This window comes from Vanacampus margaritifer, chromosome 4 (genome assembly GCF_051991255.1).
Source record: "Vanacampus margaritifer isolate UIUO_Vmar chromosome 4, RoL_Vmar_1.0, whole genome shotgun sequence".
Lineage (NCBI taxonomy): Eukaryota > Metazoa > Chordata > Actinopteri > Syngnathiformes > Syngnathidae > Vanacampus > Vanacampus margaritifer.
Genome location: NC_135435.1, coordinates 27,718,361 through 27,736,774, shown reverse-complemented (window position 1 = coordinate 27,736,774; position 18,414 = coordinate 27,718,361). Strand labels below are relative to the sequence as shown.

Here is an 18,414-nt window from a genome sequence, read left to right as displayed (position 1 = left end):
TCAATCAAATCTGATACATTATGTGATTCTTTTTTTTTGTGTTCATCTCCCTTTTTGTCACGCTTGAAAAGCCACAATGAAGGACAGATGCCACCTGAGGTGCGTACCAAACCCCCTGAATACATTTAATATAATTTGTCCTCGCCCACTCTTTTTTGCATTTGTTAATTTTTTACAGTTTGCATTCGTGTGAGTGCCTCGGTCCCTTGGCACTGTCTGAAAGGCAGACAGGAAAGTGCCACTAGCAGCGCCAACACAAATTGTAAACAAAGAGCTATTTAGGTGGATTCTGCACAATGACTGACCTTGCATCAAGAGGATTCATCACATCTGCATAAGAAAACAAATATCACAGTAATAGTCCAAAATGGGAAGCTGTTCAGAGAATGTAAATGTCTCTTAACTCATTTACTGCCAATGACGGCTGTAAACTATTTCTATTAGTTTAAAAAAAAAATCCACTTTTGTTAACAAGAATATGAAAACCTACAATTTTTTTATTGTACATTTAGAACAGATATGAAATTTGTGATTAATCGCGAGTGAGATTAATCACGATTAAAAACTTTAATCGCCTGACGCCCCAAATTTTTAATAATATATTCTTTTTTTTTCTTTTTTTTCATTCATTCACTGCCGTTGACGGCTATAAACGTCAAAAAATCATTTAAACTATTTCTATTAGTTAAACTTTTTTTTCTCCACTTTTGTTAACAAGAATATGAAAACCTAGAATTTTTTAATTGTACATTTAGAACAGATATGAAATTTGTGATTAATCGTGAGTTAACTAGTGAAGTCATGAGATTAATTACGATTAAAATCTTTAATCGACTGACGCCCCAAATTTTTAATAATATTTTCTTTCTTTTTTTTTAAAATTTCATTCACTGCCGTTGACGGCTATAAACGTCAAAAAATAATTTTAACTGTTTCTATTAGTTTAACATTTTTTCCCCACTTTTGTTAACAAGAATATGAAAACCTAGAATTTTTTTATTGTACATTTGGAACAGATATGAAATTTGTGATTAATCGCGAGTTAACTAGTGAAGTCATAAGATCAATTACGATTAAAAACTCTAATCGCCTGATGCCCCAAATTTTTAATAATATTTTCTTTTTTTTTCATTCATTCACTGCCGTTGACGGCTATAAACGTCAAAAAATCATTTAAACTATTTCTACTAGTTTAACTTTTTTTTTCTCCACTTTTGTTAACAAGAATATGAAAACCTAGAATTTTTTAATTGTACATTTAGAACAGATATGAAATTTGTGATTAATCGTGAGTTAACTAGTGAAGTCATGAGATTAATTACGATTAAAATCTTTAATCGACTGACGCCCCAAATTTTTAATAATATTTTCTTTCTTTTTTTTTTAAATTTCATTCACTGCCGTTGACGGCGATAAACGTCCAAAAATAATTTTAACTGTTTCTATTAGTTTAACATTTTTTCCCCACTTTTGTTAACAAGAATATGAAAACCTAGAATTTTTTTATTGTACATTTGGAACAGATATGAAATTTGTGATTAATCGCGAGTTAACTAGTGAAGTCATAAGATCAATTACGATTAAAAACTCTAATCGCCTGATGCCCCAAATTTTTAATAATATTTTCTTTTTTTTTCATTCATTCACTGCCGTTGACGGCTATAAACGTCAAAAAAATAATTTTAACTATTTCAATTAGTTTAACATTTTTTCCCCACTTTTGTTAACAAGAATATGAAAACCTAGAATTTTTTTATTGTACATTTGGAACAGATATGAAATTTGTGATTAATCGCGAGCTAACTAGTGAAGTCATGAGATTAATTACGATTAAAAACTTGAATCGCCTGATGCCCCAAATTTTTAATAATATATTCTTTTTTTTTCTTTTTTTTTCATTCATTCACTGCCGTTGACGGCTATAAACGTCAAAAAATAATTTTAACTATTTCTATTAGTTTAACATTTTTTTTCCACTTTTGTTAACAAGAATATGAAAACCTAGAATTTTTTTATTGTACATTTAGAACAGATATGAAATTTGTGATTAATCGCGAGTTAACTAGTGAAGTCATGAGATTAATTACGATTAAAAACTTTAATCGCCTGACGCCCCAAATTTTTAAGAATATTTCCTTTTTTCTTTTCTTTTTTCATTCATTTACTGCCGTTGACGGCTATAAACGTCCAAAAATAATTTTAACTGTTTCTATTAGTTTAACATTTTTTCCCCACTTTTGTTAACAAGAATATGAAAACCTAGAATTTTTTTATTGTACATTTGGAACAGATATGAAATTTGTGATTAATCGCGAGTTAACTAGTGAAGTCATGAGATCAATTACGATTAAAAACTTTAATCGCCTGATGCCCCAAATTTTTAATAATATTTTCTTTTTTTTTTCATTCATTCACTGCCGTTGACGGCTATAAACGTCAAAAAATAATTTTAACTATTTCAATTAGTTTAACATTTTTTCCCCACTTTTGTTAACAAGAGTATGAAAATCCCCCCAAAATTATTGTACATTTAGAACAGATATAATATGTGTGATTAATCGTGAGTTAACTATTGAAGTCATGCGATTTTTTACAATTTAAAAAAAATTGTTTTTAAACGCCTCTTGCCCCTAATTTTTAACAATCTTTTTTTTCAAATTAGTTTATGGCAGTGAATGAGTTAAGGTGCATGTACGGACGGACGGGGAGAAAAAACACAGTGCAATCTTGTACTACTGAAGGATTTAGTGTTTGGCTTCCTCTGCTTTTGAGTTTGTGTGTAGCGAGAGGCCTGAAGGAACTGCACAGAGCAGAAGTGTGTTTGTACATTGATTTGAGAGGTAAGGGATGCGTGTTCAGAATTTATCTCATCTATGTGTTCATTACTATTTTGCATTTGAGACCGAGATCTTGGTTGCTGCGCTAAATCGCAGGACGGATTGTTAGACACGCGTGTTATTAATTTTTTTTTCAGGGTCCCTGTGGCGTCTGCATGAATCTTAATGCTGCTGACTGGGCTGCAGCTTTATCGACTTTCTTTAAAATATGAAGAAGCTTTGCTGGAAGCGCCTGAGGTCATTAGCTGAAGAGTAGGCACAAATCCTTCACCGAGCTCGCTCCGGCTTCGCCATGTTAAATGCGCTCTTAAAATATTCATAATCATACTCTTGCCTGCACACGCGCACTTGCGCACACATGCACTCACACATTTTGCAGACAATGCTCCAGGGACGGAAGGAGATCAATATTAAAATATATTCCTGTACTGGTGTGCTGTTAATTAGCTGCGGTTCTTTTAAACCATGAAGTTTGCGGGCAGATTAACAGTATCTTTTTGTGCGACACCAAATGTTTACCTCTGCTTTATCTGTGTAAACAAAGATGGAATACATGTTAATGGTTGTTGACATATGCAAATGTTCTTTTTCTCCTTTTTTGTTGTCATTTCTTTTGAGGATTAACTATTGACATGCAAAATATGCAATTGTGTACATTTTGTATAAACAAAATATGCTTGTTCAACTCACTGTCAATTTGCTTTGAATTTGTCATTAAATGATCCGGCAATTTAGATTATTATTTTTTTTTCTGTATGTTTGCGTGTTAAGATAAATATTTTAACAACTGAAGTTTGCAGCCCTGCATGAATCAATTTAATAAGCAATTCTGTCAAATATACACAATCATCAATCAATTTTCATTTCTTCATTCAATAGCGTGATAAAGTATGGCCCTCAGCCCTGCACAATTCTGACAGTACTGTAAACAAGAAGGGGCTGCGCCATACCATTCATTCTCAAATGTGTTTTGAAAAAAAGCAAATAAATAAAAAATATTGTTATGTAATTTGTCTCTGAAAGTTTTAGTGGTGTCAGGCGATTAATTTTTTTTAAATCGTTATTAACCACATGACTGCAATAGTTAACTCATGATTACGTTTTCATACTCTTGTTAACAAAGTAGGAAAAATGTTAAACTAACAGAAATATATTTATATATATATATTCATATTTTAGCAAGTGATACAGTAATTTCATAATAATTCATAAAATTCAGTTAAAATTTAAAACGATTTACAGATTTACAGAGTAAAAAATGAGTGCGATATTGATTTGTGTTGAGGTCATTTTTCTGCCACTAGATGGCATAATTGCATTTGTAAGACGATGACAGCTCAATGCTTTTTTCCCTTTCATATTAAGAGCTAATCTTTCACATGAAGTAACTTGTAAAATTCTGCATGTTTTGAAAATTGTAAAATACAACTTGACCCCAGTCTCCACACATTTATGCATTATTATTTAATTTATTACTGCTAAATTTTGCCGTGTGTGCTGCATTGCGACTGGAATTCCCCCAGTACAGGCTTTCCAAGTAAGGGGCGGTCATTAATCACGCGTTAAAAAAATTTGTGGCATTAAAAGAACTTTAAATGAACTCAAAATTAACACACAAATTTTGACATGCCTAGAAAGTGTCACATAAGCATTATTCTATTTACTATGGGAGAATTTTTCAAACATAAGCCAAATCGTGCCAGTCTATTTATAGCACGTGAGTGTCAACATGGACAAAACTACATTTTACATTTCATTTCATATGACACACATTTTTGACAGTGACTCTGGCGTCACTTCTAAACAGCGATCACCTCATCACGAACCGTCCACGCTGTCCTCGCTCTTCCAGTTTGACCTTGTAAAAAGTGATCATGAGCCCAACCTGACCTGCGCGCATCCTGCTATTTTTAGCAGAGGACGAGTCGAGCCGGGGTTAAGTTACAGCCCATCAAGGGATGTTTGAGACAGGTGCTGAGGCCGTAGCAATCACGTCGCCACCGACCGCCACCGGCTGCCTAATTGACGCCTGTTTGTGTGGCACGCTGCCGGACAATGGATCAGCGCTGGCAGATGTATCTAGGCGGCGAATGATACCAACACAAAGGCACACAGAACAATACCTTATGAACAATGAATGCGAGCAAGCCTACGTGTACTGTATGGGGGTGGGGTGGGGGAAGGGGGGGGGATCAAACAAGAGGAAATTGAAGAAGGGAAAATAAATAGATTGAAAGGCAACTCTCGGCTCCTATTATTGAAAAAAAGATTTTTGGGAAAGCAGTATCACCTCCAACAACTCAAATGGAGACAATAGGAACCACTGTCAGTACTGGGAACCATTTCCCTTTGAGACTAGGTTTTACTTTTCAGAAGAAGTGCTGGAATTGAACCTTGAGAGTATTTTACTCATCTGTTTTTTTGTGTGGAGTTTGCTTGCTTGCTCGTGGTTTGTATTCTTCCAAACTCTGCTTTTGAATGATATGGAGTGATATGAATGGATGGATGTGACTATTGTGTCATTACGGTAATTTTTAAGTCAGGTTGTCACAGCCGTTTTTGTCACGGGCCACATCGTGATTTCCCTCAAAGGGCTGTTATGACTGTGAACACATATGAATGTATGTATACACAACAAATTGATGGATAACTAGCTCTGAAATTAGAAACCAATCTTAAAAAAAAACTCTCTTTTTTAATGTATTGCATTTTCAAAGGGAGATTGTAAAAACAAAAACAAAAACAAAAAACTTGCGATTATATCAACGTTTTTAAAAATAAAGACAATTTTCAATTTTGATATTATGAAACATGAAATAGACATGCAAACATGATTTGCCTTCGCGGGCCCGTTAAAATGATGTGGGTGGGCTGAAACTGGCCCCCAGGCCTTGAGTTTGACACATGTGGTTAAGTGATCAGTGAAAATAATAATTAACATGGACTTATTCAATTAGTCAAGAACTTTTACTTTTCAAACCACAATTTCAATCCCTGCTTGAGTCTTGCCCCCCAATACCATTATTTTGATTAGAATTTTTTTCTCATTTCCAATTTTTGTTCTAAAGATGGCACAGAAAAACACATCATTTGTGGTCTTTTCTAAAGCTTTACAACTGAAATCACTCCCTACTTTAATCGTTCTTGTTTGTTTTTTGCCTGGTCAGTCCACATTTGGGCCCTTGCCAGGTATACAGTAGCTCATAAAGCCTAACCAGACCTCCCCCATGAAATTGACGTACGAGATATGTCAGAATAGTTCCAAGACTGGTGTAACAAAAAATATATTTCAAATCCAAACTTCAAAATAATTCATTTTGAGTCTGATGAACTCTCTCGGCCTTCAAGCACTCCTAGAAGGAGTCCGTGCCCGTCTTGATGTCATCCACGACTTTTAAAACCCCTTTAGTACTATTATCTTATAATAGCCTCTTTTTATTGTTTTTAGTTTTTTTTTCTGGGTTGCTAGCACAAATAGTTCGCGGGACTTCCCCCTCCTCCACACGTGACAATCCGCTAGTTACTGTAAAATATGTGATATCCACGTAAAGCTCCGCTTCTCTGCTTTCAGAAACCGTTGGAATTGTGTTGCTAGCGCTAGCGGTTCAGGAATTACGGTGATTTGAAAAACAAGCGTGTTGTCCTGTCGCTGCCGCCGACCGTTTCGGATTTGAAGGCTTTTAAACAAGCGAAGTTGTTCTCAGCCAGACTTCCATAACCGTATCATTGGGATTTACTAGCTATGTAGCTAGCTTGCTATGATGTTGAAAATGGACGGAGGACATTTTAAGAACTCTCGACGCTAGTATTTCTGTTTACTGTTCTTTGTTCTACATCTACTCTTCTTCATCAAAAACGGTCTCAGTCCTAAAAAATGTACACATTATTGTTATTATTCATCAACAATGTTTGATCCCTGCATGGGAGGCTCACTACAGGATTAGATTAAACGAACCTGAAAGCAAGCCAAAAAGGAGGATTAAAGGATTTTTATTTGTTATGAATATTTGAATGAGGAGCGGCTTCAATCTGGCCTGGTGCTTCATATTGATCTACAGTCCGTTTAGCATAACGTGGGTCTTTACGGCTACACTGCGGTTAGACAAGCAAGTAGGAAAACTACTTACTCGGGCCCACTGTTATCACTGAATCAATCCATTAGGCGTGCATTGAAACTGCGGTCACCCTTCCACAACACGTCGTGATTGTATACGGCTGCAAATTGAATTATTCACTATGCGAGTCAGTTATGAGCAGCATGTAAAAGCCCAGATAGAGATGGATGTTTTTTTTTTTTTTTCTGGTTGCAGTGCATTACATCTATACGTTAAATTGAAAATGGGAGCCATGACACCAAGCTTGGAGATGTAATTACATGCTGTTTAAAAACAGAAGGCCCAGAAAAGAAGAAGCGAGTGTCTGGGAAAGAGACTGCTGCTTGGCCTGGCCCCCTGTCTGTCCCCCTCTTCCAAGAGACTGTGAAATCAGAAATTAAACGCTTTGCTATTGTGAAGCACATCCGCCAGATACATCTTCCTCTCTTGTAATTGTTTGTTTATTGGAGCAGTACGGAGGGGGGTGTGGTGTCTCTTGGCTGTGGGGGGGAAGGTCACATGGCAATTAGTGTAGAGGGGAAAGCGTCATAATGGGAAGAAATAAAGACGGATCCATGTCGAAATAAAAACAAATGATGTCTATTCTCCTGAAATGTGACCATATGCCACGGCCGTATGAAGTGGCAGGAACAGATGACTCGAGCATCAATAAAAAGGTCCTGAGCTGGTGACAACATACTGACACAACTACAAGGGTCGTGACCCGGGTGACCTTTTACCCTCTATTACTTATTTTCACTTTCATTCGGCTCAGTTTGCATCCCAACACTCCTTCTTTAGTCATACAGTATGTACAAATTATTAGGTTGATGTTTGATGATCTAGAATTTGTATCAATTCATTAGAACTAAACTCGATCCGCCTCGCTTGGCCATCATTGGCGCCACGCTCATTTGACATTTGCATACCATTTCCTTTTACTTCTGACCTTCTACTTACTCCTCGCTCGTCCCATCCTACCTATTTTAGACATGTTGCAATGTATTGTTTTTTTTTTGGGGGGGGCTTCAAACACTACAAATAAAACTAATATTGTTTGGACTATTTGCGCAGGGAATTGGGTGCAGTAGCCGACTTGTGGCTATTTGGGATTTATTTGTTATTGTAATTTCTTCATACCAACTGTGTCGAGCAAAAAAGGAAAGACAAATATGTGCAATAGGAATACAAATGTATAAGAGAACGGATGGTGTTCCACAGGGTTTAAGTCTGGGGCCTCTGCCCTTTTTATTTTATTTGTTGTCCCTAGATTCTGTCTTAAGAAAACAGAAGTGGGTTGATTATTATTATTATTATTATTATGTATCTATATTTAAAGCGGTATCACGTATCCATAATAATAATAATACTAATAATACTGTATTATTATTATTATTAATAATAATAGTAATAATACTGTCTTCTTCTTCTTCTTATTATTATTATTAGTAGTAGTAGTAGTAATACTGTATTATTATTATTATTATTATTATCGCTGTTATAATGTATCTATATTTAAAGCGGTATCACGTATCCATTAGTAATAATAATAATAATAATAGTAGTAGTAATAATACTGTATTATTATTATTATTATTATAATAATAATAATAATTATTATTATTTTAAGGGAGGTATGAGTCCTCAACGCTTAAATATCACCGATACCAAGTACCAATACCATTAGTACATTTGATCCACAAAATATCCCCACCCAAAAAATGACAGATAATTTAAAGAAAGGCCTATCCATCCCAATATAGCATTAGCAACAAATGGCAATTTTCTAATACTCTTAATTTCTAGTTCCTGATCGTAAATCCATCACAAGAGTGAGGCTGATACATTGGAATATATCGCCCTTCCTTAATTATTATTATTATTATTACTATTAACAGTATACATATTTACTGTAACATTCACTGTGATAACTGTCACATTTATTTTCCTTGTAAAGAGTCTTACATTGCATCGGAGCACAGATACACTACATGGACATACAGTATGGAATGCAATTTTAAACCTCTCATAAATAAATCCAGAGCCAGATATCTGTGTGACAGCTGCAGTGTCTGAGAGCAGGTGATGGGGGATAGAGGAGACTAATTTAGCCATACACTTGTAGTGCTAACGAGACCTCTCCTCCACCACCGCACACACACATACGCAATGCGAATCATCTGTTGTGAACCCAGAGCACGTCTCTCCCTTCCAGTGTGCGCACTGGTGTGTGCCTTTGTTGTATATGTGTATCCACGCATGTGTGCCATATGGACTCACCTAGACACCTGTCAATTAAAAGGTAGACAAGAATGGCATTGACGTCTGATGAATAATTCAACTTTAGTAGCAAGTTGGGCTGAACTTTTCATGGTGAGGTCACAGCACGGTACGCTCACTTGGACAATATTTCCGCGCAACTTGTGTCAGCAGTATGTCTCTGACATATAAATTGTTTTCTGGCAATAGCGAATTGTAAATTAAGTTAAGAAAATAATAAAAATAATAATAATAATAGTAAATTGTAAATTAAATTAAGAAAATACTACTAATAATAATAATAGTAAATTGTAAATTAAATTAAGAAAATAATAATAATAAATTGCAATAGTAAATTGTAAATTAAATTTAGAAAATAATAATAATAATAATAATAATAATAATAATAGTAAATTGTAAATTAAATTAAGAAAATACTACTAATAATAATAATAGTAAATTGTAAATTAAATTAAGAAAATAATAATAATAAATTGCAATAGTAAATTGTAAATTAAATTTAGAAAATAATAATAATAATAATAATAATAATAATAATAGTAAATTGTAAATTAAATTAAGAAAATAATAATAATAATAATAAATTGCAATAGTAAATTGTAAATTAAATTTAGAAAATAATAATAATAATAATAATAATAATAATAATAATAATAATAATAATAATAATAATAATAATAATAATAACTTAAATTCAGGTAAAATCAATCAATCAATCAATCAAGCAAGCAAGCAAGCAAGCAAGCAAGCAAGCAAGCAATCAAAATGTTATTTTCTATAGCACCTTTCATACATTAAGATGCAACTCAAGGTGCTAAAGAATTAAAACATCCATAATACAATAACCCCCCCCCCCCCCAAAAAAAAAACAATAAAAATAAAGACAAAAACAAAACAGACAAACAAAAACAAAACAAAAACATGTCGGGGCACAGAGAAACCATGTGAGGAAAAGCCCGCAGGGAACACTGGAGCTGAAAACTAAAAGACAAAAAATATATACATATTTTTTTAAAGCAATATGATAAAAATAACTGGGAACTTAGAAAAGGAATAAAATGGGTTAAAAAGATCATTTAAATGCCAAACAAAAAAATTGTGTGTCTTGAGCTAAAACACACTTCTAATAAGAAGCTGTACTTTTGTAAATTTGTATCCTTTTAATGTGTTATGCAAATGAGAACGCATCTTGTTTATTCTTTCTACCTCCTTCAGGAAAAATATTTCTCTCGTACAATGAACATTTAATTAAAACGCGGACTCCATTGCCATTATGTTGCCACTGTCTCAAACCATCCATGAATCAAATCTCCTATATGAGCAATTAAACAAACATCAGGCAACAATTGGAACAATGCCCTCAATATATTAACGTGCTCGAGTCCAAACAAACGCAACAATCTGCGATTATGAATAAGATGAAAATGTCTCGTCCGTCGAAACGGCATTCACAATGGATACTAATGAGTTGTCATTGTTCGAAGCCCGAGCCATGGAAATGAGCGCACGCTGAGCTGTGATGCGAGTGAAATGTGATCGAGGGAAGTTGGAAGACGGGAGTCTTCAGATGAAGCAGCCGCGGATACTCAGCCACCGTGAAGGAAACAAACACGGAGGTAGGAAACGATGACGCTTGTGTGAGGAGTTTGCCTTGGTTAGCAGATGTCAGACCTCTCAGGCCCGCCCCCTCCCGATAAGGGACCACCTGTTGGATCAAGGCCATCTGGTGGGTGGGCCCTTTCTGCCCAAGTCTGACCCAGAACCGCACACCAATGACACATGAGAGGAAACATCATTTTGCCAATGCTTGGGTGATTGCTTGATTTTGTTAATGAGTCATATTTTGTCTTCTAGAAATATGATATACTGCATATTAAAAATTAACACATTACATCCACAAGGTATAAAAATATGAATATAAATCTTAATTTACATGCTAACTGAAATTACATACACAAAATTAACACAGCTGATTATTATATTTATTTTTTATTATTAAAATTATATTAATATTATTATTTATTATTTAAATTTATGTATCATATTTTATTACAAAAATAAATATAATATAATATAATATAATAAAAAAAATTGCAATACAATAAAGACCCCCACACCCTTCTCGATTTGGATTTTTTTTTTTTTAAATTTCCAATTTATTTTATTTTTTATTTTTTAAAGATAACACAATTCCAGTCAACAACAACTTTGTTAATTGGTGGACTTACAACAACTGCTATATTACCATGGCTGGTGTAACTGAGTTGAGCCAAGACTAGTATTTATTAAATGGAGAAACACTGTCACGCTGTGATGTTTTATACATCGACTTCAATGTCTTATTTATGAGACCACATTGCTTCTCCTCCGAGGAGATTTCCAAACAAAACACTGTTGAGCGCTAAATGAAACCAAATGGCCTACTAATTACTCGTGACGTGAGAATGTTGACCAAATAAATAAATAAAAAATCAGCCAGTTAAAATATAATTTTCCTTGTAGCTGCGAGTCATTTATTGTTATGCCTCATACTGTAATAGCACTTAAGAGGATGAACATATACAACATGTTCCAATTGCTCACAGTCACATCGTCACACAGGCTTTGTTGGGGAGACCCATAAGAGTATAAATTATGTCTCTAAGTAACAATTCATTTTAACCAAACATACAGAAATAATAAACACGATGGCATTTGTTTAAGGCCACTGTGCCAATTTTTACTTGTCAAGTACTGCATATTTGGGACTCCTTTCAAATTGCTTTCAGTCAAAGGCTATTATAATTTGGCAGCCCCGCAGAGGCATTTGTAAAACTGTTCAAAGCACAGTCAAAAGTCAAACAAGACCATGAATGCCTCACGTGCAAAGACAACCAATTTGAATGAATAAGCCATGAAAGTGACATGGCTCTTTTTTCTCTTTTTTTTTTTTGTGCAGCCGGCAAAACATTAGGCACATGCGATGACAAATTTAAAAGTGAAGAACTTGAAATTGCGACTTCTAAATGGAATTCATTTAATTAATTGCCTTTTTTTTCTATATATAAACGCAATAGTTGACGTCACATTACCCTAATAGTAACTCCAAACCAGTTTCCTATGCGCAATCACCAAACCCTTCTTTATTATTATTTTTTTAAATTATTTTAAAAGGTTTAAAAGGCCATGACTTGATGTTTATTATTGCACTCCAGGAAATACTCATTACATCTCTATAATATCAATCAATCAATCAATGAAAAATTTTGGTTATATGGCACCTTTCATACATTAAAATGCAACTCAAGGTGCTAAACAATTAAAACATTCATAACAAAAAAAACGAAAAAAAAAAAAAAACATCCATCCCAAAAAAAACACACACACAATGGGGGGGCACAGAGAAACCATGTAATGAAAGGCACCCAAGAAACACTGGAGCTAAAAACTAAAAGACAAAAATAAATAAATAAAGGCAAAAAGACAATATGATAAAAAAAATAACTTGGAAATAAAATAAATAAATAAAAGAATAAAAATACAATTATAAAAAAATATAAAAATATAATTTAAGTTAAATTTAAATTTTAATCGTTTTAATTAAATTAAATGAATGAATTAAATCAATTTAAATTTACAATAAAAAAATTAAAATAATAAAAGATCATTTAAATGTCAAACTAAAAAAGTGTGTTTTGAGCCTACTCAAAAATATCAATAGTCTACGACTCACACATGCTTTTAAGTGTTGCTGTACAAGATCCCAGTATGTCTCTGTGTGTTTTTTTTTTATATATACAGTACATTTGTATGTGCACATATGTCAAATCTTCCAGTGTGTGTTGTATTTTGACTTGTCTATTTTGGGGTCAGACTTGATAGGCCATTGAGTGATGCGGCAAGATGAAGTGACAGTTTGTCATAAAGCGGGTCACGGGGCAGTGACTGCGGAGGCGACCCTCTGTGCTCGTGCGCTGGGTATAATTAGGTGTTCATTACCATATCAGTCAATTACCAACAAGCATTCTGGCTTCTTTCTCTCAGGAATCTGCCCTTCTGGACACCAGCTCTGAGGAAGGACAGATTTTTTTTCCTGGCTGCACAAGTAATTATTTTCCCCGTCCTTCTCCCTCCTTCTCCTTATTATGACTGCTAGTGGTAAAACAATAGCTCGGGTTTTTGTTGTGTTGTGTTGCTGCCGGGCACCATCTGTGGTAGTGTGGGGGAGGCACAACAATACTCGTCCATATGGTCAGGGCATCAGCAGCCAGCTATATCGACTCATCAAGTCCCTGTCATTGTCATCAGGCTCGGCTCATACGCTCGTCCATGTTCATCTGTCACACGCACACACATGCGCGCGGGAAGGACTGACACAGCAAGAAATGGACTGATGAACTGATTTATGAGGGAAAGATGAGGTGAGCAATGAGCAGCTGTTTTGGCGGCCGCGCACATAAACGGAATACATTTCCGGAGTATTTTCTTTACAGGAGGATGCTGTAGTTGTCATTTAAGTGCACATCAAATTAGTGGTAAGATATTTTCCTCGGTCTTAATCGTACGCGACGAGTTGTCTGATTGTCATATCGTGTAAACAATTCTCACCCGTACCACCGAAACGTGTTACTGCCTTCACATCAATCTCAATCCGTGATCAGTGATGGATGTTTGGAGCTTGGGGCTTTAATTTTTAGACACACCCATCTGTTGTCTCGCACCTCCTAATCTGCAACGTAGCGCATGTACGCTAATATACAGGGTGTCCATAAAGTCTCTTTACCATTTCAAAAATTTATTAAAAGTGCAATTGATTAGATATTTTATTTAGATTTGTTCTATTGTATTCAGCGTTTATTAAAGTTTTTTTTTTATCACACTGCATTTGTGTGTTTCAGGGATCCTGTTTGTCAAAGGTCAAAGGTCGCCCACTCCTTCCTTTATCTAACACTGTCCCTGTCTCCATAAATTTCTTGTGCCATGCACGAATTGACGGACGTGATGGTGGATTTCTTCCATACTTAGTTCTGTAGTTTCGCTGAGTCTGCCTATCCTTTTTTTTTTTTTTTTCTCAGGAGAGCTCAGTATTGTTCATTCGATTTGACATCATCATTGCGCTCCTTTTTTTTTTTTTTTTTTTAAAAACAACAAATCAATTAAAAAAAATTTAATAAATGTTTTTTTTTTTAAATACATATACATATATATATACATATACACACATATATATATATATATACAGTATATATATATATACTTTTTTTTTGTATGTGGGTGAGTATGTGTGTGCGTGCGTGCGAGCGTGTGTGTATTCATCAGTTCACCTAAAGCCCATTAAAAAAAATCCCATACTAATAATATAATATAATAATAAATTGCCAAATGCAGAAACATCAATGTAAGTTATCACGATTTGGTGGCTCTCGCTAACAGACAGAATTAAGTAACCGGAATTAGGTTAAAAAATTCTATATACGTAGACCATGTTTCTATAAATTTTGATATTTGGTTTTTATTTGAGGCAGATATTTTTTCCATTAAAATGTGATTTATGAGGAGGTTAGACCAATGGTCGATATTCAGAGTTTGTTTATTTTTCCAGTTAACAAGAATTGTCTTTTTAGCGATAGTAAGGGCTACAAGTGTAGATTGAAATTGTTTATGTGGTAAGTCAGTTGTTGTTAGGTCACCTAGCAAACACAAGTTTGGAGATAAAGGTATCCTACAGTCCAAAATAGCGGAAAGTTTTTCTAAGACTTTAGTCCAGAAATACATAACCGGAGTACATAACCATAAAGCATGAACATAAGTGTCTGTAGTGTTTTGTAAGCATTGGAGACAAATGTCGGAGTCTGAGAGTCCCATTTTCTTCATCATATATTGAGTAATGTATGTTCTGTGAATAATTTTATATTGGATAAGTTGTAAATTTGTGTGTTTTGTCATTTTAAATGCGTTTTCACAAACTTGAATCCAAAAGTCAGGTTCCGGTGCTATAGACAAGTCTGTCTCCCATTTCGAGATGGGTAAAGACATTTTATCAGTATATGATTGAGATGATGAGTCTGCCTATCCGATTTTGTTTCAATAAACCATGAGACACGTTGCGCCTTCTCTTGAGGGGCAGCCATGTTGTAGGGGTTCATTTAACATCACCTCTTTGACAAACAGGATCCCTGAAACACACCAAATGCAGTGTGATAAAAAACTTTAATAAACACTGAATACAATAGAACAAATCTGAATAAAATATCTAATCATTTGCATTTTTAATAATTTTTTTAAATGGTAAAGAGACTTTATGGACACCCTGTACAGTATAACTTAGCTAGCATGCCGTCCTAATGTGGAGTCGCTCTACCTATTTTACTTTTACTTTCGCCGTACATGTATTTATCATCGTTAGCATGCGCACAGAACGCTCTTAATGGTCCTTATAATTCACGCAGGTGAGAGGAAGAGTCATGGTTGCGTTTTAGTGGCATACCGAGGAGCTGCAGCTGGCTACGGAATTCAAGAACAACCTTTAAAGTGTATATATTGCATACAGGAAGAAGGTTAGAGAAGACGGCGGGATTTAATCAGAAAGCGGGATGAGCATGTTAAATTGAAAGACGACACGGGGACAAGGAATGCGGGGAAAAACAGATTACTTGTGAGAGATCTCGAATGATAGAAAGGCCGAGATAGAGGGAGTGGAACGAGGGTAAGAGAAGGACAAAGCTGAAAGGCATGTGAAGGCTGCGATAACTGGTTATCCGGCATCATCTCGGCCCGTGTTTATCTTTTGCGGCTTCACGCTCTATCTTTCCTCATCTCGCCGGCTCGCCAAATAATAGAAACCTTGAAACAAATCTCAGCGTGACTGGGACTTTTTTTAATTGGTCTTCAGAATCCGTAATTAAAATTGCCTTAGCGTGCAGTCAGTGCACTTGCTGCCATCACTTTGATTTTTTTTTAAATTTAGAACAACACATCAAGAGGTTTATGCATCATATCTGCCCTGCATTCAAATCAAAAATATATTAGGGGTGTCAAAACGAGTGCGTTACTTTTGAGTTCATTTAACTCATTCACTCCCAGCCATTTTCACTGAAGCAACCCCCTTCGCTCCCGGCTTTTTTTTTTTTTACTGGATTTTGACGGATTTTGCAAGGCCCACAATTTATTGTGTTCTATTGCCATAAAAACATGGAACCTACCAAAAGAATCATTAGAATCTCTTCTTTCATCAGAAAAAAAAGAATATTTCAATCTGTTTCCATTTTGCAGCAATTAGCATTAGAATAATGCTAAGTTTCATCATTATTCCCAAATCTGGTTAAAACAGTGGGAAAGGAGCTTTTTGCAACATGGCCTTGGTTGATCTCTTATACTCTGCTGCCCATTTTTGTAATAACTACCATTGCTTCAAGCATTCTCTTCAGTTCCAAGGCTGCATCAAAGCCTTCTGTATGCTCTAGCATAAAAAAAAACATTAAAAAACAAATAAATACATCTTTGGGATACTTAAAACATAAAAACTAGAACATATTTAAATGTTTTTGGGAGCAAATGAGTTAAAGTAGTTTTTACTTAAGAAAAAAAAGTATTTAAAAAAAGTTTTAAAAAACAACAATATAACAACTTATAAATATGTCTTTGGCAGCATGGTAATATTTAAAATAGAACGTATTTATACGTTTTTGGGAGAAAATTAGTAAACTTTTTTTTTTTTTTTTAATGGCAGCCCCATACTTGGAAAGCCTGTACTTTCTGGGGGAATTCCAGTCACAACACAGCAGACACATCCACATCAGAATTTAGCAGTAATAAATGTAATAATAATGCATATATTTGCGGAGACTGAAGTCAAGTTGTATTTTACAATTTAAATTTTTTTACTTCATGTTAAAGATTAGATAGTATCTTAATATGAAAAGAAAAATGCACTGAGCTGTCACCAACGTCTTACAAATGCAATTGTGCCCTCTCGTGGCAGAAAAATGACCTCAAACAAATCAATATTGCACTCTTTTTGCAGTACATCTTTTTATTTTTAACTCAATTTTACGAATTATTATGAAATTCCTGTATCAATGACAAATAGATTCAGCCATATTTCTATTAGTTTAAAATTTTTCCACTTTTATGTTAACCAGAGTATGAAAACTAAAACAAATATTTTATTCTACATTTAGAACAGATATAAAATTTGCGATTAATCATGAGTTAACTATTGAAGTCATGCGATTAATTATGATTTTATTTTTAATTTAACCCCTAAAAAAATATCCTTCATTTGAATCATTTCAAAGCACAGAATCCCCGTGGACACACTAATACTCAGTAATTCACAAGGATTGGAATATTGTTTATAGGATCAGATGAACAATAGCTTTTCCTGCCATTGCCATTGCCTCAGGCCATGCAGAGGTCCTGCCCCACCGCCTTCCGCCATTTTCTCCCCGCATCCCACCAACCTGTCCAGCGCTCCTCTCCAGTCTGAGACCGTCGCAAGCCCCGCTGTCCAGATTGTTGCTGTTGGACCAATCAGTGACGTTTGCCCTCTAGTCACCTGGCCTCACAACACAGCAGAGGGGATTTAGGGATGACAGTTGCCCCTGGCGACGCCAAGACAGACCCCAGGATGAAGTGGGTTGATGCGATGGGCGGGTGGGCGGGGGGGGGAGAGGGGCGGCCTCGGTCAGTTCCAGCCTTGGGAGACAGCTGGACTCCTTCTCACCTCCTGGCTAGTGGAGTTCGTTCTGGCTTCCAAGACCTCAAGGAGCAAATCCTTGGCCTGGAATATGAGCAAATCAGCACAATTAATATGCATCAAAAAACACCTCTCAGCTATATTTTATTTTATTTTATTTTATGTATATATATATATATATATCAAATTTTATTTATTTAAATAAAAAAATTGCAGTGCATGGAATATCGTATAGACACAAATCCTGACACTTTAAAACTTATGCTTGTGAACTTTCTTGGAGTACAGCTGTGTTTTGAATTGAATTGTCTCACACATTATTTCCTTTTTATATCACATTTCCTGAAAGGTATAATTATGTCGGCCCCCTTGAAATATCACCGGCGTGTTTGCTCGTGTTCATGTGGTGCTCAGCACATATAATTTAATTTGAATTCATTACTCCCCCTCCTGTCAGTTAATATATTCATGACTTCCAATTCCCTCAGAGCTGTCCCACCACCTGGAGTGTCCTCCCTCATCTGTG

General features: G+C 35.0%; 1 protein-coding gene across 3 annotated transcripts in view; it reads right to left on the bottom strand.

Annotated features, from left to right (window-relative positions):
• The window catches only part of acsf3 (acyl-CoA synthetase family member 3), a 115,342-nt gene that overhangs the window by 38,500 nt on the left and 58,428 nt on the right, over positions 1-18,414 (bottom strand). For all 3 annotated transcript variants that reach the window (XM_077563608.1, XM_077563609.1, XM_077563612.1), the window contains one exon: positions 17,653-17,972. The gene's annotated coding sequence lies outside the window, so the exon portion shown is untranslated. The remainder of the gene's footprint in view (positions 1-17,652; positions 17,973-18,414) is intronic.